The sequence below is a fragment of the Hoplias malabaricus genome, unplaced genomic scaffold (genome assembly GCF_029633855.1).
Source record: "Hoplias malabaricus isolate fHopMal1 unplaced genomic scaffold, fHopMal1.hap1 scaffold_113, whole genome shotgun sequence".
In the NCBI taxonomy this organism is placed as follows: domain Eukaryota; kingdom Metazoa; phylum Chordata; class Actinopteri; order Characiformes; family Erythrinidae; genus Hoplias; species Hoplias malabaricus.
In genome coordinates this window covers 60715-79232 of record NW_027100815.1, presented here as the reverse complement: position 1 = coordinate 79232, position 18518 = coordinate 60715, and the positions used below count along the sequence as shown (strand labels likewise).

Here is an 18518-nt window from a genome sequence, read left to right as displayed (position 1 = left end):
TTTATGCACAGATTATCCCACCCTGACCTTTGTTCAGTCTGCACCCTCCGCAAGAGTCTTAGACCTCCAGCAGAGGAGCGGAAGGCCTGCCGTTAGCCGTCATATCTCGGGTTTCTCTTCAGTCACGTACAAATCTTTCGCCTTTTACTAAAGATTTCCGTGGAGGGGAACGTTGACGAGTTTTGTGTATTTTTGAAGGCTCTGTTGCTGCAGAGCTACACATTTTCTTCCTGTATAATGACAGAGCGACAGCCGTCTTTGGAGCAAGCCTTGCCACAAGTTCCTGTAGCAGCAGCTCTTAGCTTCTGTTTGCAGTTCTTGGTGGGAGGAGCCTCCGGTGTGGTGGTGGTGTCTGAGTGGGAGGGGTCAAGGTCTGACGACCAGGTTTAAATACCCTCCAGTAGTTGCTGGTTTGCGGCAGGGTGCTCCGGGCCGGCCGGGCCTTTCCGGTTATCGCTTCTCGGCCTTTTGGCTAAGATCAAGTGTAGTATCTGTTCTTATCAGTTTAATATCTGATACGTCCTCTATACGAGGACTACATATTAAATTGATTTTTTGAGCAGGGAGACGGAAGAGGGGCTTGCTCCGTCCGCTCCACGCATCGACCCGGTATTGCAGTACTTCTGGGAACGGTGCACCTCCTTAAACTGGTTAAAAGTCAGAAAGAAATAAGTTAGGACATGGGTACGGCTTTATGATGTTGCCTTCTCGAGGCTGTTGTCTTTTTAATCTGTTTCATGGTTTTCCCTCCATTTTTCTTCTTTTTTTTTTTTTTTTTTTTTTTTAAATACAAATCTATGATCTCATGTTTTTCTCGTCTGTGTTGACCTCTAATTGGCGTGTTAATTTATGCACAGATTATCCCACCCTGACCTTTGTTCAGTCTGCACCCTCCGCAAGAGTCTTAGACCTCCAGCAGAGGAGCGGAAGGCCTGCCGTTAGCCGTCATATCTCGGGTTTCTCTTCAGTCACGTACAAATCTTTCGCCTTTTACTAAAGATTTCCGTGGAGGGGAACGTTGACGAGTTTTGTGTATTTTTGAAGGCTCTGTTGCTGCAGAGCTACACATTTTCTTCCTGTATAATGACAGAGCGACAGCCGTCTTTGGAGCACGCCTTGCCACAAGTTCCTGTAGCAGCAGCTCTTAGCTTCTGTTTGCAGTTCTTGGTGGGAGGAGCCTCCGGTGTGGTGGTGGTGTCTGAGTGGGAGGGGTCAAGGTCTGACGACCAGGTTTAAATACCCTCCAGTAGTTGCTGGTTTGCGGCAGGGTGCTCCGGGCCGGCCGGGCCTTTCCGGTTATCGCTTCTCGGCCTTTTGGCTAAGATCAAGCGTAGTATCTGTTCTTATCAGTTTAATATCTGATACGTCCTCTATACGAGGACTACATATTAAATTGATTTTTTGAGCAGGGAGACGGAAGAGGGGCTTGCTCCGTCCGCTCCACGCATCGACCCGGTATTGCAGTACTTCTGGGAACGGTGCACCTCCTTAAACTGGTTAAAAGTCAGAAAGAAATAAGTTAGGACATGGGTACGGCTTTATGATGTTGCCTTCTCGAGGCTGTTGTCTTTTTAATCTGTTTCATGGTTTTCCCTCCATTTTTCTTCTTTTTTTTTTTTTTTTTTTTTTTTAAATACAAATCTATGATCTCATGTTTTTCTCGTCTGTGTTGACCTCTAATTGGCGTGTTAATTTATGCACAGATTATCCCACCCTGACCTTTGTTCAGTCTGCACCCTCCGCAAGAGTCTTAGACCTCCAGCAGAGGAGCGGAAGGCCTGCCGTTAGCCGTCATATCTCGGGTTTCTCTTCAGTCACGTACAAATCTTTCGCCTTTTACTAAAGATTTCCGTGGAGGGGAACGTTGACGAGTTTTGTGTATTTTTGAAGGCTCTGTTGCTGCAGAGCTACACATTTTCTTCCTGTATAATGACAGAGCGACAGCCGTCTTTGGAGCACGCCTTGCCACAAGTTCCTGTAGCAGCAGCTCTTAGCTTCTGTTTGCAGTTCTTGGTGGGAGGAGCCTCCGGTGTGGTGGTGGTGTCTGAGTGGGAGGGGTCAAGGTCTGACGACCAGGTTTAAATACCCTCCAGTAGTTGCTGGTTTGCGGCAGGGTGCTCCGGGCCGGCCGGGCCTTTCCGGTTATCGCTTCTCGGCCTTTTGGCTAAGATCAAGTGTAGTATCTGTTCTTATCAGTTTAATATCTGATACGTCCTCTATACGAGGACTACATATTAAATTGATTTTTTGAGCAGGGAGACGGAAGAGGGGCTTGCTCCGTCCGCTCCACGCATCGACCCGGTATTGCAGTACTTCTGGGAACGGTGCACCTCCTTAAACTGGTTAAAAGTCAGAAAGAAATAAGTTAGGACATGGGTACGGCTTTATGATGTTGCCTTCTCGAGGCTGTTCTCTTTTTAATCTGTTTCATGGTTTTCCCTCCATTTTTCTTTTTTTTTTTTTTTTTTTTTTTAAATACAAATCTATGATCTCATGTTTTTCTCGTCTGTGTTGACCTCTAATTGGCGTGTTAATTTATGCACAGATTATCCCACCCTGACCTTTGTTCAGTCTGCACCCTCCGCAAGAGTCTTAGACCTCCAGCAGAGGAGCGGAAGGCCTGCCGTTAGCCGTCATATCTCGGGTTTCTCTTCAGTCACGTACAAATCTTTCGCCTTTTACTAAAGATTTCCGTGGAGGGGAACGTTGACGAGTTTTGTGTATTTTTGAAGGCTCTGTTGCTGCAGAGCTACACATTTTCTTCCTGTATAATGACAGAGCGACAGCCGTCTTTGGAGCACGCCTTGCCACAAGTTCCTGTAGCAGCAGCTCTTAGCTTCTGTTTGCAGTTCTTGGTGGGAGGAGCCTCCGGTGTGGTGGTGGTGTCTGAGTGGGAGGGGTCAAGGTCTGACGACCAGGTTTAAATACCCTCCAGTAGTTGCTGGTTTGCGGCAGGGTGCTCCGGGCCGGCCGGGCCTTTCCGGTTATCGCTTCTCGGCCTTTTGGCTAAGATCAAGTGTAGTATCTGTTCTTATCAGTTTAATATCTGATACGTCCTCTATACGAGGACTACATATTAAATTGATTTTTTGAGCAGGGAGACGGAAGAGGGGCTTGCTCCGTCCGCTCCACGCATCGACCCGGTATTGCAGTACTTCTGGGAACGGTGCACCTCCTTAAACTGGTTAAAAGTCAGAAAGAAATAAGTTAGGACATGGGTACGGCTTTATGATGTTGCCTTCTCGAGGCTGTTCTCTTTTTAATCTGTTTCATGGTTTTCCCTCCATTTTTCTTCTTTTTTTTTTTTTTTTTTTTTTTAAATACAAATCTATGATCTCATGTTTTTCTCGTCTGTGTTGACCTCTAATTGGCGTGTTAATTTATGCACAGATTATCCCACCCTGACCTTTGTTCAGTCTGCACCCTCCGCAAGAGTCTTAGACCTCCAGCAGAGGAGCGGAAGGCCTGCCGTTAGCCGTCATATCTCGGGTTTCTCTTCAGTCACGTACAAATCTTTCGCCTTTTACTAAAGATTTCCGTGGAGGGGAACGTTGACGAGTTTTGTGTATTTTTGAAGGCTCTGTTGCTGCAGAGCTACACATTTTCTTCCTGTATAATGACAGAGCGACAGCCGTCTTTGGAGCAAGCCTTGCCACAAGTTCCTGTAGCAGCAGCTCTTAGCTTCTGTTTGCAGTTCTTGGTGGGAGGAGCCTCCGGTGTGGTGGTGGTGTCTGAGTGGGAGGGGTCAAGGTCTGACGACCAGGTTTAAATACCCTCCAGTAGTTGCTGGTTTGCGGCAGGGTGCTCCGGGCCGGCCGGGCCTTTCCGGTTATCGCTTCTCGGCCTTTTGGCTAAGATCAAGTGTAGTATCTGTTCTTATCAGTTTAATATCTGATACGTCCTCTATACGAGGACTACATATTAAATTGATTTTTTGAGCAGGGAGACGGAAGAGGGGCTTGCTCCGTCCGCTCCACGCATCGACCCGGTATTGCAGTACTTCTGGGAACGGTGCACCTCCTTAAACTGGTTAAAAGTCAGAAAGAAATAAGTTAGGACATGGGTACGGCTTTATGATGTTGCCTTCTCGAGGCTGTTGTCTTTTTAATCTGTTTCATGGTTTTCCCTCCATTTTTCTTCTTTTTTTTTTTTTTTTTTTTTTTTAAATACAAATCTATGATCTCATGTTTTTCTCGTCTGTGTTGACCTCTAATTGGCGTGTTAATTTATGCACAGATTATCCCACCCTGACCTTTGTTCAGTCTGCACCCTCCGCAAGAGTCTTAGACCTCCAGCAGAGGAGCGGAAGGCCTGCCGTTAGCCGTCATATCTCGGGTTTCTCTTCAGTCACGTACAAATCTTTCGCCTTTTACTAAAGATTTCCGTGGAGGGGAACGTTGACGAGTTTTGTGTATTTTTGAAGGCTCTGTTGCTGCAGAGCTACACATTTTCTTCCTGTATAATGACAGAGCGACAGCCGTCTTTGGAGCACGCCTTGCCACAAGTTCCTGTAGCAGCAGCTCTTAGCTTCTGTTTGCAGTTCTTGGTGGGAGGAGCCTCCGGTGTGGTGGTGGTGTCTGAGTGGGAGGGGTCAAGGTCTGACGACCAGGTTTAAATACCCTCCAGTAGTTGCTGGTTTGCGGCAGGGTGCTCCGGGCCGGCCGGGCCTTTCCGGTTATCGCTTCTCGGCCTTTTGGCTAAGATCAAGCGTAGTATCTGTTCTTATCAGTTTAATATCTGATACGTCCTCTATACGAGGACTACATATTAAATTGATTTTTTGAGCAGGGAGACGGAAGAGGGGCTTGCTCCGTCCGCTCCACGCATCGACCCGGTATTGCAGTACTTCTGGGAACGGTGCACCTCCTTAAACTGGTTAAAAGTCAGAAAGAAATAAGTTAGGACATGGGTACGGCTTTATGATGTTGCCTTCTCGAGGCTGTTGTCTTTTTAATCTGTTTCATGGTTTTCCCTCCATTTTTCTTCTTTTTTTTTTTTTTTTTTTTTTTAAATACAAATCTATGATCTCATGTTTTTCTCGTCTGTGTTGACCTCTAATTGGCGTGTTAATTTATGCACAGATTATCCCACCCTGACCTTTGTTCAGTCTGCACCCTCCGCAAGAGTCTTAGACCTCCAGCAGAGGAGCGGAAGGCCTGCCGTTAGCCGTCATATCTCGGGTTTCTCTTCAGTCACGTACAAATCTTTCGCCTTTTACTAAAGATTTCCGTGGAGGGGAACGTTGACGAGTTTTGTGTATTTTTGAAGGCTCTGTTGCTGCAGAGCTACACATTTTCTTCCTGTATAATGACAGAGCGACAGCCGTCTTTGGAGCACGCCTTGCCACAAGTTCCTGTAGCAGCAGCTCTTAGCTTCTGTTTGCAGTTCTTGGTGGGAGGAGCCTCCGGTGTGGTGGTGGTGTCTGAGTGGGAGGGGTCAAGGTCTGACGACCAGGTTTAAATACCCTCCAGTAGTTGCTGGTTTGCGGCAGGGTGCTCCGGGCCGGCCGGGCCTTTCCGGTTATCGCTTCTCGGCCTTTTGGCTAAGATCAAGCGTAGTATCTGTTCTTATCAGTTTAATATCTGATACGTCCTCTATACGAGGACTACATATTAAATTGATTTTTTGAGCAGGGAGACGGAAGAGGGGCTTGCTCCGTCCGCTCCACGCATCGACCCGGTATTGCAGTACTTCTGGGAACGGTGCACCTCCTTAAACTGGTTAAAAGTCAGAAAGAAATAAGTTAGGACATGGGTACGGCTTTATGATGTTGCCTTCTCGAGGCTGTTGTCTTTTTAATCTGTTTCATGGTTTTCCCTCCATTTTTCTTCTTTTTTTTTTTTTTTTTTTTTTTAAATACAAATCTATGATCTCATGTTTTTCTCGTCTGTGTTGACCTCTAATTGGCGTGTTAATTTATGCACAGATTATCCCACCCTGACCTTTGTTCAGTCTGCACCCTCCGCAAGAGTCTTAGACCTCCAGCAGAGGAGCGGAAGGCCTGCCGTTAGCCGTCATATCTCGGGTTTCTCTTCAGTCACGTACAAATCTTTCGCCTTTTACTAAAGATTTCCGTGGAGGGGAACGTTGACGAGTTTTGTGTATTTTTGAAGGCTCTGTTGCTGCAGAGCTACACATTTTCTTCCTGTATAATGACAGAGCGACAGCCGTCTTTGGAGCACGCCTTGCCACAAGTTCCTGTAGCAGCAGCTCTTAGCTTCTGTTTGCAGTTCTTGGTGGGAGGAGCCTCCGGTGTGGTGGTGGTGTCTGAGTGGGAGGGGTCAAGGTCTGACGACCAGGTTTAAATACCCTCCAGTAGTTGCTGGTTTGCGGCAGGGTGCTCCGGGCCGGCCGGGCCTTTCCGGTTATCGCTTCTCGGCCTTTTGGCTAAGATCAAGTGTAGTATCTGTTCTTATCAGTTTAATATCTGATACGTCCTCTATACGAGGACTACATATTAAATTGATTTTTTGAGCAGGGAGACGGAAGAGGGGCTTGCTCCGTCCGCTCCACGCATCGACCCGGTATTGCAGTACTTCTGGGAACGGTGCACCTCCTTAAACTGGTTAAAAGTCAGAAAGAAATAAGTTAGGACATGGGTACGGCTTTATGATGTTGCCTTCTCGAGGCTGTTCTCTTTTTAATCTGTTTCATGGTTTTCCCTCCATTTTTCTTTTTTTTTTTTTTTTTTTTTTAAATACAAATCTATGATCTCATGTTTTTCTCGTCTGTGTTGACCTCTAATTGGCGTGTTAATTTATGCACAGATTATCCCACCCTGACCTTTGTTCAGTCTGCACCCTCCGCAAGAGTCTTAGACCTCCAGCAGAGGAGCGGAAGGCCTGCCGTTAGCCGTCATATCTCGGGTTTCTCTTCAGTCACGTACAAATCTTTCGCCTTTTACTAAAGATTTCCGTGGAGGGGAACGTTGACGAGTTTTGTGTATTTTTGAAGGCTCTGTTGCTGCAGAGCTACACATTTTCTTCCTGTATAATGACAGAGCGACAGCCGTCTTTGGAGCAAGCCTTGCCACAAGTTCCTGTAGCAGCAGCTCTTAGCTTCTGTTTGCAGTTCTTGGTGGGAGGAGCCTCCGGTGTGGTGGTGGTGTCTGAGTGGGAGGGGTCAAGGTCTGACGACCAGGTTTAAATACCCTCCAGTAGTTGCTGGTTTGCGGCAGGGTGCTCCGGGCCGGCCGGGCCTTTCCGGTTATCGCTTCTCGGCCTTTTGGCTAAGATCAAGTGTAGTATCTGTTCTTATCAGTTTAATATCTGATACGTCCTCTATACGAGGACTACATATTAAATTGATTTTTTGAGCAGGGAGACGGAAGAGGGGCTTGCTCCGTCCGCTCCACGCATCGACCCGGTATTGCAGTACTTCTGGGAACGGTGCACCTCCTTAAACTGGTTAAAAGTCAGAAAGAAATAAGTTAGGACATGGGTACGGCTTTATGATGTTGCCTTCTCGAGGCTGTTGTCTTTTTAATCTGTTTCATGGTTTTCCCTCCATTTTTCTTCTTTTTTTTTTTTTTTTTTTTTTTAAATACAAATCTATGATCTCATGTTTTTCTCGTCTGTGTTGACCTCTAATTGGCGTGTTAATTTATGCACAGATTATCCCACCCTGACCTTTGTTCAGTCTGCACCCTCCGCAAGAGTCTTAGACCTCCAGCAGAGGAGCGGAAGGCCTGCCGTTAGCCGTCATATCTCGGGTTTCTCTTCAGTCACGTACAAATCTTTCGCCTTTTACTAAAGATTTCCGTGGAGGGGAACGTTGACGAGTTTTGTGTATTTTTGAAGGCTCTGTTGCTGCAGAGCTACACATTTTCTTCCTGTATAATGACAGAGCGACAGCCGTCTTTGGAGCACGCCTTGCCACAAGTTCCTGTAGCAGCAGCTCTTAGCTTCTGTTTGCAGTTCTTGGTGGGAGGAGCCTCCGGTGTGGTGGTGGTGTCTGAGTGGGAGGGGTCAAGGTCTGACGACCAGGTTTAAATACCCTCCAGTAGTTGCTGGTTTGCGGCAGGGTGCTCCGGGCCGGCCGGGCCTTTCCGGTTATCGCTTCTCGGCCTTTTGGCTAAGATCAAGTGTAGTATCTGTTCTTATCAGTTTTTTTTTTTCTCCACAGGTTTTCTTTTCCATCAAGGCCGTAGGAGGAAAACAACCTACAGGTAAGTACAATTTTCTTATTCATCCTTCCTTTTTAGCCTATTTATTTGGTTTTTAAAGGAACTTCATTTTTAGGTTGTGTTTTAAGCCACCAGGTGCCTCCAAGCATGTCGGCTGCTCGTGCCGGCGTGCGGAGGCACCACAGTGTGCGCCTATTATTTAGAGAAGTTGAGGGAAGGATCCTGGGGATGTCTCGTTTAGACTTCTCCAGGAAACTAATTCAAGGAGCCCTCAACTTCTCACCAAATGACCTGAATTGCCTCTTGACTCTGCCTGGAAACAAAGGTTTCGATGTTAGCTTCCGCACTGCTTCCTTGTTGAAAGATTTCTGGATTAGATATGAAAGTGTAAAGGAACAGTTCTCTATGTTTAAACTGGAAAAACTCTCTGATGATTCCCTGAAAGTGGTAATTGTTAGAATGTTTAATGAAACCGTCGATAGAGAAGACATTATAACATGGCTTGAAAGATATTGCACGGTGAGAGACCTACCGGTTAAGGTATTGGACGAGGACGGCATTTGGAACTGCTCGTGGAGAGTTCCCATTAAACAGTGGGAAGACCCGAGCAGTTACCTAGGCCTCCGCCAAATACCATCAGTGATCGTGTTGGGCGAAAACCGTGGCTACATTTTTTATCAAGGTATGCCCAAACTTTGTCGCAAATGTAACAAGTTTGGGCACCTTGCCGAAGCGTGCCAGGAGATCATATGTGGGAAGTGCAGAGAAATTGGGCACACGTATGAGGAGTGTCCCAATGGCAAAAGGTGCAACCTCTGTGGAGAGTCTAACCATCTTTACAGGGATTGCCCCAAGTCCTTTGCCAACAGAGTTAAAGCTAATAGAATGGCCGCCAGGGCCCAACCACAGGAGGAGGAGGAGAAGGAGAGAGAGGAGGATTTGGGCGCTGAAGTTTTGGAGGGAAATTCAAATCCTCCTCCGGCTTCAGGGATTGGCCAAGAACGAGAGGGCGGAGCTAACAAGCAGGCAGAGTCAGAGCAGGTGCTGGAAGCTCCTCCCTCCCCACCAGGACATGGAAAATCACAGAGAGTGGAGCAAGAGGAGGAGGAGGACTTTTCGTCTTCCACCTCCTCTTTGATAACGGTTCCAGAGGTGAGTGTGGCTTCCAGCGGGAGTGAACCAATGGTTGCACTCCCAGAGATACAGATGTGCAAGAGACCCGCGGAGTCTCCTCTGTCTGTTTTGGCAGAGAAGAAACAGCGGGCTAGACAGGATCCGGGCAGTTCCTCATCAGAAGGCCCGGATCGGTCGTGGCCTGGTGGATCTCCCAATGAGGTGTCCTTCTTGCATTTCCATCTGAAAACATCCACGCCTAAGGTCCCACAAGAGCAATGCTCTGTGGGCCCAGAAGCCAGGGACACCAGCAAACCTCCTATCCTCAGAAAAGTGAGGATAAAGGAGGAGCAGGTGTCACAGGAAATCGGGTGATTTTAACTGTCTTTTAAAGTTTTAATGCCTCAGTAGTCCTTTTTTAAATTGAGTTTTACAATGTGTACCTGTTTTTTAAACCATATTGCTCATGGCTCTCACCATCTCAACTATAAATGTTAGAAGTGTGAGAGCCCCTACTAGAGCAGAGAGCGTCTTGTCCCTTTTAAAAGACATAAAGTCAGATGTTTTTTTATTGCAAGAGTGTGCTTTGCCATTTATGAAAACTTACAGAGATTGGGAGCAGCGGTGGTCTGCCGGTCCCTCTCTCTGGAGTGGCTCACACTATAACAGAGCAGACGGCGTCGCCATTTTAATTAAAAACCCCCATATTTCGGTGAAGGGCAGCACAGTGGTGAGAGACGGACGGGCTCTTTTAGCAAATCTGACTTTTTTAGGGACGGATTTTAGCATTTTGAATGTATATGGTTTTAATGATAAAAACGACAGGTACGACCTTTTAGAAGACCTGCAGCCCCACATGCTAGGGAGGGTTCCTTTTATAATGGGAGGGGATTTTAATTGTGTTTTATCAAGAAAAGACAGGAAGAATGTAGGGGAAGATTTTAAATCAGACAAAGCATCAGTTTTATTGCAGGGGCTATTAAAAGATTTTAAACTAGTCGACTGCTTCAGAAAAGTGCATCCAGTGGAGGAGGGCTTCACCTGGTACAGTGGTGATGGTGCCCGAGCCTCCCGCATCGACTATGTTTTTACAAGAGACTGCCCACCAACTGATGCTACATTGACCCCTGTGTTCTTTTCCGATCACGTTCTGCTGTCCAGCACCCTGTCCTTCCCCACTGGTGTGACTGTAGGGGGAGGGCTGTGGAGGCTGAACTGTTCCCTGTTACAAGATGAAGACATAGTCCAGAGTTACAGGGGACAGTACAGTCTCTGGCAGACCCTCCAAGACTTGTTTGATTCACGGACACAGTGGTGGGTGATGGTTAAAGACAGGACGAGACGATTTTTTAAGAAAATAGGAAAGGAGAAGAAGGAGAGAGAGAGACGACGCATGGTGGGGCTGCAAAAAAGACTACAGAGGTATTTTAAACTTTTAAATGCAGGACTGGATTTTAGTAAAGAGATTAAAGAGGTGAAAAATGAAATGTCGGTTTTATCGGAAATAAAAAGCAAAGGCATCATTTTAAGAAGTAAAGAACAAGAAGTGGAAGAAGGAGAAAAGTGCACTAGATACTTTTTTAAAAAAATCTTATCAGGGGAAAGAGGGATCACAAAACTAACAAGAGATGGGAGGGAGGAAAACACAACAGAAGGGATTTTAAAAGAAGTAGAGTGTTTTTATGAAAATTTGTATGATAAGAAGTTAGTGCACGAAGAAACGATGGGAGAAGTCTTAAACTTTTTAAATAAGAAAATAAACAGTTATGATGATCTGGAAAAAAATTTTAACGAGGGAGAAATTTTAAAGTGTCTGAAAGGTTTTAAAAAAGGCAAGTGCCCGGGAGAGGATGGACTCCCCGTGGAATTTTATTCGACCTTTTGGGACATTTTAGCAACAGACATTTTAACTGTTTTTAATGAATTTGAAAAGTTCGACCGACTCCCAGACAGTTTTAGATTAGGGATAGTTTCTTTACTCCACAAAAAAGGGGACAAGACCGACTTAAGGAACTGGCGACCCATCACTCTTTTAAACCTGGACTGCAAACTTTTTAGCAAACTTTTATCGAGACGGATGTCTACAGTTTTAGAGGACGTGATCCACCCGGATCAAGCCTGCGCGGTTCCAGGAAGGAGGATCACTGACAGCCTGGTTTTGGTCAGAGACGCCATCTGTTTTGCGAGAGACAGAAACATTCGACTAGTAGTCCTAAATTTAGACTTTGAAAAAGCTTTTGATCGAGTCTCGCACCAGTACCTGTTTCAGGTACTGCGAAAAATGGGCTTCCCTGGGAGGTTCCTAAAGTGGGTGGGACTACTCTACAAAGAAATAAGTAGTAAAGTCATTGTAAATGGGCATCTCACAAAGGCGATCAGAATTCGTTCTGGCGTCCGCCAAGGGTGTCCGTTATCTCCGCTCTTGTTTGTAACATGCATTGAACCATTAGCGCAGATCTTGAGAAAGGACGAATGGATCAAAGGACTGGACTTGCCAGGTGGACTGACGGCGACCTGCACCTTGTATATGGACGACGTCACGCTTTTATGCTCCGACTTTTTATCGGTCCAAAGAGCACTCGACGTGACTGACTGGTTTGGAAGGGCCTCGGGCGCTAAGCTCAATAGGAGCAAGTCCGAGGCCCAGCTCTTTGGACCTTGGGGTAGCACGCGACCGGACCTGGAGTTGGATTTTAAAGAAAAAGATATAAAGATTTTAGGAATTAAATTTGACGAAGAGGGTGGTGGACGGGGTAACTGGACTGACGTGTTAGGGAAAGTAAGGCAGCGTTTGGGGTTTTGGAGACTAAGACAGTTGACCATGGAGGGCAAGATTTTAATCATCAAAGCCGTGATTTTACCCTTGCTTTTACTCCTGTGTTCTGTTTTTAGCCCTCCTCGCTGTTTTCTTTTAGGTCTGGACAGAGCGGTTTTTTATTTCCTGTGGGGGTCCAAGTGGGAGAGATTGAAGAGGGAGGTGGTGAAGAAGAGGCCAGAAAACGGAGGGAAAGGACTCCCAGACCCCCACTTGTTTTTAGGAAGCAAGTTCGCTGCTTTACACATAAAGTACGCGACGACCCCATCCAGAGAACACAAAACAGTGGCCATGGCGAAGTTCTGGATGGGGTCATACTTGCACCATCTGAACATTTTAAAACCAGACCTAAGAAACCCCGTGTCTTTTACCCTGCCCCATGAATATAATTTTATTAGAAAGTTTTTAAGAAAGTTTTATGTAGAAAAAGAAGAACTGAATGTTTTAACCGATGCAAAACTTCTCGTCTCTCTTGTACAGGACCGGGAGACGGTGAGCCCCGTTCCAGGCCTCACATTAGGTGAGGCCAAACGAGTGTGGAGGAACGCAGCCCACCCCGTTCTTCAGAACAAGCACAAGGACCTGTCGTGGATGGCTGCTCATGAGATCCTCCCGGTCAGAGCCGTGATGCACTCCCGGGGCATGGCAAAAAATCCCATCTGTCCACGACCCGGGTGTGGCGAGCCCGAGACCGTGCGACATGTGCTCTGGGAGTGCAGCGTGGCGAGGGACCTGTGGGCCTTAACCGGCCCCCTACAATTCCCGTGCCTGCCAGCAGGGGAGGCCCAGCCTTTGGTTTACCGGGTAGCGGTAAACGGGGTGGGCCAGGGCATCGACAAACTATCAGCTGCTGAATTCAACAAGCTCTGGCTCACCCTCAACGGAGTGAAGGCCGCCTTGTGGACCTCCCGTAACCTGCTGGTGGGGAAGCGCGTGACGGTGTCCTTGCAGGCACTTGCAGCTATGGTGACATCATCGCTGAAGGGGACACCGCACGTCGACATTCGGAGGAGGGGACTGGGGCCACACGCAGGAGGGTCCAGACCACCACGGTCTCTGGCTTCCACAGGTGCCCCCACCGAAAATAACGAGGAGCGTGGACATAGGGCGGGGATCTCCTCTGAACCCTGAAACGACAGTGGGACAGTTCTGAGGAACGGGTTGTTGACCTTTTGATAGGGCTCACCCCAGTCCTGTACAAGACAGCATTTTATCTGCTCTTATCTGTTTTTATGGCAGGGTATTTATGTACTTTTTATCTAGTTTTCATGATTCTATTTTCTCACACATACTTGGACTTTTGACTTCACACGTGGGGTCCTTTTTAATGCACAGATTTCTTTTAAACAAAAAGACCTTTTACACACAAGATTTTAAAATATACATTATACTATGTAAATGTTATTTTATGAAAAGATGTGTGATGTATGTTGTGGAAATTTGAAATTGTGACAATAAAATTTTTTTCGAAAGAAAAAATCTGTTCTTATCAGTTTAATATCTGATACGTCCTCTATACGAGGACTACATATTAAATTGATTTTTTGAGCAGGGAGACGGAAGAGGGGCTTGCTCCGTCCGCTCCACGCATCGACCCGGTATTGCAGTACTTCTGGGAACGGTGCACCTCCTTAAACTGGTTAAAAGTCAGAAAGAAATAAGTTAGGACATGGGTACGGCTTTATGATGTTGCCTTCTCGAGGCTGTTCTCTTTTTAATCTGTTTCATGGTTTTCCCTCCATTTTTCTTCTTTTTTTTTTTTTTTTTTTTTTTAAATACAAATCTATGATCTCATGTTTTTCTCGTCTGTGTTGACCTCTAATTGGCGTGTTAATTTATGCACAGATTATCCCACCCTGACCTTTGTTCAGTCTGCACCCTCCGCAAGAGTCTTAGACCTCCAGCAGAGGAGCGGAAGGCCTGCCGTTAGCCGTCATATCTCGGGTTTCTCTTCAGTCACGTACAAATCTTTCGCCTTTTACTAAAGATTTCCGTGGAGGGGAACGTTGACGAGTTTTGTGTATTTTTGAAGGCTCTGTTGCTGCAGAGCTACACATTTTCTTCCTGTATAATGACAGAGCGACAGCCGTCTTTGGAGCACGCCTTGCCACAAGTTCCTGTAGCAGCAGCTCTTAGCTTCTGTTTGCAGTTCTTGGTGGGAGGAGCCTCCGGTGTGGTGGTGGTGTCTGAGTGGGAGGGGTCAAGGTCTGACGACCAGGTTTAAATACCCTCCAGTAGTTGCTGGTTTGCGGCAGGGTGCTCCGGGCCGGCCGGGCCTTTCCGGTTATCGCTTCTCGGCCTTTTGGCTAAGATCAAGTGTAGTATCTGTTCTTATCAGTTTAATATCTGATACGTCCTCTATACGAGGACTACATATTAAATTGATTTTTTGAGCAGGGAGACGGAAGAGGGGCTTGCTCCGTCCGCTCCACGCATCGACCCGGTATTGCAGTACTTCTGGGAACGGTGCACCTCCTTAAACTGGTTAAAAGTCAGAAAGAAATAAGTTAGGACATGGGTACGGCTTTATGATGTTGCCTTCTCGAGGCTGTTGTCTTTTTAATCTGTTTCATGGTTTTCCCTCCATTTTTCTTCTTTTTTTTTTTTTTTTTTTTTTTTAAATACAAATCTATGATCTCATGTTTTTCTCGTCTGTGTTGACCTCTAATTGGCGTGTTAATTTATGCACAGATTATCCCACCCTGACCTTTGTTCAGTCTGCACCCTCCACAAGAGTCTTAGACCTCCAGCAGAGGAGCGGAAGGCCTGCCGTTAGCCGTCATATCTCGGGTTTCTCTTCAGTCACGTACAAATCTTTCGCCTTTTACTAAAGATTTCCGTGGAGGGGAACGTTGACGAGTTTTGTGTATTTTTGAAGGCTCTGTTGCTGCAGAGCTACACATTTTCTTCCTGTATAATGACAGAGCGACAGCCGTCTTTGGAGCACGCCTTGCCACAAGTTCCTGTAGCAGCAGCTCTTAGCTTCTGTTTGCAGTTCTTGGTGGGAGGAGCCTCCGGTGTGGTGGTGGTGTCTGAGTGGGAGGGGTCAAGGTCTGACGACCAGGTTTAAATACCCTCCAGTAGTTGCTGGTTTGCGGCAGGGTGCTCCGGGCCAGCCGGGCCTTTCCGGTTATCGCTTCTCGGCCTTTTGGCTAAGATCAAGTGTAGTATCTGTTCTTATCAGTTTAATATCTGATACGTCCTCTATACGAGGACTACATATTAAATTGATTTTTTGAGCAGGGAGACGGAAGAGGGGCTTGCTCCGTCCGCTCCACGCATCGACCCGGTATTGCAGTACTTCTGGGAACGGTGCACCTCCTTAAACTGGTTAAAAGTCAGAAAGAAATAAGTTAGGACATGGGTACGGCTTTATGATGTTGCCTTCTCGAGGCTGTTGTCTTTTTAATCTGTTTCATGGTTTTCCCTCCATTTTTCTTCTTTTTTTTTTTTTTTTTTTTTTTTAAATACAAATCTATGATCTCATGTTTTTCTCGTCTGTGTTGACCTCTAATTGGCGTGTTAATTTATGCACAGATTATCCCACCCTGACCTTTGTTCAGTCTGCACCCTCCGCAAGAGTCTTAGACCTCCAGCAGAGGAGCGGAAGGCCTGTCGTTAGCCGTCATATCTCGGGTTTCTCTTCAGTCACGTACAAATCTTTCGCCTTTTACTAAAGATTTCCGTGGAGGGGAACGTTGACGAGTTTTGTGTATTTTTGAAGGCTCTGTTGCTGCAGAGCTACACATTTTCTTCCTGTATAATGACAGAGCGACAGCCGTCTTTGGAGCACGCCTTGCCACAAGTTCCTGTAGCAGCAGCTCTTAGCTTCTGTTTGCAGTTCTTGGTGGGAGGAGCCTCCGGTGTGGTGGTGGTGTCTGAGTGGGAGGGGTCAAGGTCTGACGACCAGGTTTAAATACCCTCCAGTAGTTGCTGGTTTGCGGCAGGGTGCTCCGGGCCGGCCGGGCCTTTCCGGTTATCGCTTCTCGGCCTTTTGGCTAAGATCAAGTGTAGTATCTGTTCTTATCAGTTTAATATCTGATACGTCCTCTATACGAGGACTACATATTAAATTGATTTTTTGAGCAGGGAGACGGAAGAGGGGCTTGCTCCGTCCGCTCCACGCATCGACCCGGTATTGCAGTACTTCTGGGAACGGTGCACCTCCTTAAACTGGTTAAAAGTCAGAAAGAAATAAGTTAGGACATGGGTACGGCTTTATGATGTTGCCTTCTCGAGGCTGTTCTCTTTTTAATCTGTTTCATGGTTTTCCCTCCATTTTTCTTCTTTTTTTTTTTTTTTTTTTTTTTAAATACAAATCTATGATCTCATGTTTTTCTCGTCTGTGTTGACCTCTAATTGGCGTGTTAATTTATGCACAGATTATCCCACCCTGACCTTTGTTCAGTCTGCACCCTCCGCAAGAGTCTTAGACCTCCAGCAGAGGAGCGGAAGGCCTGCCGTTAGCCGTCATATCTCGGGTTTCTCTTCAGTCACGTACAAATCTTTCGCCTTTTACTAAAGATTTCCGTGGAGGGGAACGTTGACGAGTTTTGTGTATTTTTGAAGGCTCTGTTGCTGCAGAGCTACACATTTTCTTCCTGTATAATGACAGAGCGACAGCCGTCTTTGGAGCACGCCTTGCCACAAGTTCCTGTAGCAGCAGCTCTTAGCTTCTGTTTGCAGTTCTTGGTGGGAGGAGCCTCCGGTGTGGTGGTGGTGTCTGAGTGGGAGGGGTCAAGGTCTGACGACCAGGTTTAAATACCCTCCAGTAGTTGCTGGTTTGCGGCAGGGTGCTCCGGGCCGGCCGGGCCTTTCCGGTTATCGCTTCTCGGCCTTTTGGCTAAGATCAAGTGTAGTATCTGTTCTTATCAGTTTAATATCTGATACGTCCTCTATACGAGGACTACATATTAAATTGATTTTTTGAGCAGGGAGACGGAAGAGGGGCTTGCTCCGTCCGCTCCACGCATCGACCCGGTATTGCAGTACTTCTGGGAACGGTGCACCTCCTTAAACTGGTTAAAAGTCAGAAAGAAATAAGTTAGGACATGGGTACGGCTTTATGATGTTGCCTTCTCGAGGCTGTTGTCTTTTTAATCTGTTTCATGGTTTTCCCTCCATTTTTCTTCTTTTTTTTTTTTTTTTTTTTTTTAAATACAAATCTATGATCTCATGTTTTTCTCGTCTGTGTTGACCTCTAATTGGCGTGTTAATTTATGCACAGATTATCCCACCCTGACCTTTGTTCAGTCTGCACCCTCCGCAAGAGTCTTAGACCTCCAGCAGAGGAGCGGAAGGCCTGTCGTTAGCCGTCATATCTCGGGTTTCTCTTCAGTCACGTACAAATCTTTCGCCTTTTACTAAAGATTTCCGTGGAGGGGAACGTTGACGAGTTTTGTGTATTTTTGAAGGCTCTGTTGCTGCAGAGCTACACATTTTCTTCCTGTATAATGACAGAGCGACAGCCGTCTTTGGAGCACGCCTTGCCACAAGTTCCTGTAGCAGCAGCTCTTAGCTTCTGTTTGCAGTTCTTGGTGGGAGGAGCCTCCGGTGTGGTGGTGGTGTCTGAGTGGGAGGGGTCAAGGTCTGACGACCAGGTTTAAATACCCTCCAGTAGTTGCTGGTTTGCGGCAGGGTGCTCCGGGCCGGCCGGGCCTTTCCGGTTATCGCTTCTCGGCCTTTTGGCTAAGATCAAGTGTAGTATCTGTTCTTATCAGTTTAATATCTGATACGTCCTCTATACGAGGACTACATATTAAATTGATTTTTTGAGCAGGGAGACGGAAGAGGGGCTTGCTCCGTCCGCTCCACGCATCGACCCGGTATTGCAGTACTTCTGGGAACGGTGCACCTCCTTAAACTGGTTAAAAGTCAGAAAGAAATAAGTTAGGACATGGGTACGGCTTTATGATGTTGCCTTCTCGAGGCTGTTGTCTTTTTAATCTGTTTCATGGTTTTCCCTCCATTTTTCTTCTTTTTTTTTTTTTTTTTTTTTTTAAATACAAATCTATGATCTCATGTTTTTCTCGTCTGTGTTGACCTCTAATTGGCGTGTTAATTTATGCACAGATTATCCCACCCTGACCTTTGTTCAGTCTGCACCCTCCGCAAGAGTCTTAGACCTCCAGCAGAGGAGCGGAAGGCCTGTCGTTAGCCGTCATATCTCGGGTTTCTCTTCAGTCACGTACAAATCTTTCGCCTTTTACTAAAGATTTCCGTGGAGGGGAACGTTGACGAGTTTTGTGTATTTTTGAAGGCTCTGTTGCTGCAGAGCTACACATTTTCTTCCTGTATAATGACAGAGCGACAGCCGTCTTTGGAGCACGCCTTGCCACAAGTTCCTGTAGCAGCAGCTCTTAGCTTCTGTTTGCAGTTCTTGGTGGGAGGAGCCTCCGGTGTGGTGGTGGTGTCTGAGTGGGAGGGGTCAAGGTCTGACGACCAGGTTTAAATACCCTCCAGTAG

General features: G+C 46.6%; 30 non-coding genes and 2 pseudogenes across 30 annotated transcripts; all 32 read left to right on the top strand.

Moving 5' to 3' along the window:
- The first annotated feature begins 103 nt into the window (after positions 1 to 103).
- On the top strand, positions 104 to 217 carry LOC136681614 (U5 spliceosomal RNA). The gene has a single exon (XR_010798003.1). It is a non-coding gene; the product is annotated as a U5 spliceosomal RNA (small nuclear RNA).
- A 235-nt stretch (positions 218 to 452) lies between these two features.
- LOC136681705 (U2 spliceosomal RNA) lies at positions 453 to 643 on the top strand. The gene has a single exon (XR_010798090.1). It is a non-coding gene; the product is annotated as a U2 spliceosomal RNA (small nuclear RNA).
- A 306-nt stretch (positions 644 to 949) lies between these two features.
- On the top strand, positions 950 to 1063 carry LOC136681613 (U5 spliceosomal RNA). The gene has a single exon (XR_010798002.1). It is a non-coding gene; the product is annotated as a U5 spliceosomal RNA (small nuclear RNA).
- Positions 1064 to 1298: 235 nt separating this feature from the next.
- On the top strand, positions 1299 to 1489 carry LOC136681451 (U2 spliceosomal RNA). Its single transcript, XR_010797849.1, has one exon. It is a non-coding gene; the product is annotated as a U2 spliceosomal RNA (small nuclear RNA).
- A 306-nt stretch (positions 1490 to 1795) lies between these two features.
- On the top strand, positions 1796 to 1909 carry LOC136681611 (U5 spliceosomal RNA). The gene has a single exon (XR_010798000.1). It is a non-coding gene; the product is annotated as a U5 spliceosomal RNA (small nuclear RNA).
- A 235-nt stretch (positions 1910 to 2144) lies between these two features.
- On the top strand, positions 2145 to 2335 carry LOC136681704 (U2 spliceosomal RNA). Its single transcript, XR_010798089.1, has one exon. It is a non-coding gene; the product is annotated as a U2 spliceosomal RNA (small nuclear RNA).
- Positions 2336 to 2637: 302 nt separating this feature from the next.
- Positions 2638 to 2751, top strand: LOC136681610 (U5 spliceosomal RNA). The gene has a single exon (XR_010797999.1). It is a non-coding gene; the product is annotated as a U5 spliceosomal RNA (small nuclear RNA).
- A 235-nt stretch (positions 2752 to 2986) lies between these two features.
- On the top strand, positions 2987 to 3177 carry LOC136681703 (U2 spliceosomal RNA). The gene has a single exon (XR_010798088.1). It is a non-coding gene; the product is annotated as a U2 spliceosomal RNA (small nuclear RNA).
- Positions 3178 to 3482: 305 nt separating this feature from the next.
- On the top strand, positions 3483 to 3596 carry LOC136681609 (U5 spliceosomal RNA). The gene has a single exon (XR_010797998.1). It is a non-coding gene; the product is annotated as a U5 spliceosomal RNA (small nuclear RNA).
- A 235-nt stretch (positions 3597 to 3831) lies between these two features.
- LOC136681702 (U2 spliceosomal RNA) lies at positions 3832 to 4022 on the top strand. The gene has a single exon (XR_010798087.1). It is a non-coding gene; the product is annotated as a U2 spliceosomal RNA (small nuclear RNA).
- A 306-nt stretch (positions 4023 to 4328) lies between these two features.
- Positions 4329 to 4442, top strand: LOC136681608 (U5 spliceosomal RNA). The gene has a single exon (XR_010797997.1). It is a non-coding gene; the product is annotated as a U5 spliceosomal RNA (small nuclear RNA).
- Positions 4443 to 4677: 235 nt separating this feature from the next.
- On the top strand, positions 4678 to 4868 carry LOC136681450 (U2 spliceosomal RNA). The gene has a single exon (XR_010797848.1). It is a non-coding gene; the product is annotated as a U2 spliceosomal RNA (small nuclear RNA).
- A 305-nt stretch (positions 4869 to 5173) lies between these two features.
- On the top strand, positions 5174 to 5287 carry LOC136681607 (U5 spliceosomal RNA). The gene has a single exon (XR_010797996.1). It is a non-coding gene; the product is annotated as a U5 spliceosomal RNA (small nuclear RNA).
- Positions 5288 to 5522: 235 nt separating this feature from the next.
- On the top strand, positions 5523 to 5713 carry LOC136681448 (U2 spliceosomal RNA). The gene has a single exon (XR_010797846.1). It is a non-coding gene; the product is annotated as a U2 spliceosomal RNA (small nuclear RNA).
- A 305-nt stretch (positions 5714 to 6018) lies between these two features.
- Positions 6019 to 6132, top strand: LOC136681606 (U5 spliceosomal RNA). The gene has a single exon (XR_010797995.1). It is a non-coding gene; the product is annotated as a U5 spliceosomal RNA (small nuclear RNA).
- A 235-nt stretch (positions 6133 to 6367) lies between these two features.
- On the top strand, positions 6368 to 6558 carry LOC136681701 (U2 spliceosomal RNA). Its single transcript, XR_010798086.1, has one exon. It is a non-coding gene; the product is annotated as a U2 spliceosomal RNA (small nuclear RNA).
- A 301-nt stretch (positions 6559 to 6859) lies between these two features.
- Positions 6860 to 6973, top strand: LOC136681604 (U5 spliceosomal RNA). Its single transcript, XR_010797994.1, has one exon. It is a non-coding gene; the product is annotated as a U5 spliceosomal RNA (small nuclear RNA).
- A 235-nt stretch (positions 6974 to 7208) lies between these two features.
- LOC136681700 (U2 spliceosomal RNA) lies at positions 7209 to 7399 on the top strand. The gene has a single exon (XR_010798085.1). It is a non-coding gene; the product is annotated as a U2 spliceosomal RNA (small nuclear RNA).
- A 305-nt stretch (positions 7400 to 7704) lies between these two features.
- Positions 7705 to 7818, top strand: LOC136681603 (U5 spliceosomal RNA). The gene has a single exon (XR_010797993.1). It is a non-coding gene; the product is annotated as a U5 spliceosomal RNA (small nuclear RNA).
- A 235-nt stretch (positions 7819 to 8053) lies between these two features.
- On the top strand, positions 8054 to 8234 carry LOC136681514 (U2 spliceosomal RNA; annotated as a pseudogene).
- A 5273-nt stretch (positions 8235 to 13507) lies between these two features.
- Positions 13508 to 13685, top strand: LOC136681512 (U2 spliceosomal RNA; annotated as a pseudogene).
- A 305-nt stretch (positions 13686 to 13990) lies between these two features.
- Positions 13991 to 14104, top strand: LOC136681602 (U5 spliceosomal RNA). Its single transcript, XR_010797992.1, has one exon. It is a non-coding gene; the product is annotated as a U5 spliceosomal RNA (small nuclear RNA).
- A 235-nt stretch (positions 14105 to 14339) lies between these two features.
- Positions 14340 to 14530, top strand: LOC136681698 (U2 spliceosomal RNA). Its single transcript, XR_010798084.1, has one exon. It is a non-coding gene; the product is annotated as a U2 spliceosomal RNA (small nuclear RNA).
- A 306-nt stretch (positions 14531 to 14836) lies between these two features.
- On the top strand, positions 14837 to 14950 carry LOC136681601 (U5 spliceosomal RNA). The gene has a single exon (XR_010797991.1). It is a non-coding gene; the product is annotated as a U5 spliceosomal RNA (small nuclear RNA).
- Positions 14951 to 15185: 235 nt separating this feature from the next.
- On the top strand, positions 15186 to 15376 carry LOC136681697 (U2 spliceosomal RNA). Its single transcript, XR_010798083.1, has one exon. It is a non-coding gene; the product is annotated as a U2 spliceosomal RNA (small nuclear RNA).
- A 306-nt stretch (positions 15377 to 15682) lies between these two features.
- On the top strand, positions 15683 to 15796 carry LOC136681525 (U5 spliceosomal RNA). The gene has a single exon (XR_010797918.1). It is a non-coding gene; the product is annotated as a U5 spliceosomal RNA (small nuclear RNA).
- A 235-nt stretch (positions 15797 to 16031) lies between these two features.
- LOC136681696 (U2 spliceosomal RNA) lies at positions 16032 to 16222 on the top strand. The gene has a single exon (XR_010798082.1). It is a non-coding gene; the product is annotated as a U2 spliceosomal RNA (small nuclear RNA).
- A 305-nt stretch (positions 16223 to 16527) lies between these two features.
- Positions 16528 to 16641, top strand: LOC136681598 (U5 spliceosomal RNA). Its single transcript, XR_010797989.1, has one exon. It is a non-coding gene; the product is annotated as a U5 spliceosomal RNA (small nuclear RNA).
- A 235-nt stretch (positions 16642 to 16876) lies between these two features.
- LOC136681695 (U2 spliceosomal RNA) lies at positions 16877 to 17067 on the top strand. Its single transcript, XR_010798081.1, has one exon. It is a non-coding gene; the product is annotated as a U2 spliceosomal RNA (small nuclear RNA).
- Positions 17068 to 17372: 305 nt separating this feature from the next.
- Positions 17373 to 17486, top strand: LOC136681524 (U5 spliceosomal RNA). The gene has a single exon (XR_010797917.1). It is a non-coding gene; the product is annotated as a U5 spliceosomal RNA (small nuclear RNA).
- A 235-nt stretch (positions 17487 to 17721) lies between these two features.
- On the top strand, positions 17722 to 17912 carry LOC136681693 (U2 spliceosomal RNA). The gene has a single exon (XR_010798079.1). It is a non-coding gene; the product is annotated as a U2 spliceosomal RNA (small nuclear RNA).
- Positions 17913 to 18217: 305 nt separating this feature from the next.
- LOC136681523 (U5 spliceosomal RNA) lies at positions 18218 to 18331 on the top strand. The gene has a single exon (XR_010797916.1). It is a non-coding gene; the product is annotated as a U5 spliceosomal RNA (small nuclear RNA).
- Positions 18332 to 18518: the final 187 nt, after the last annotated feature.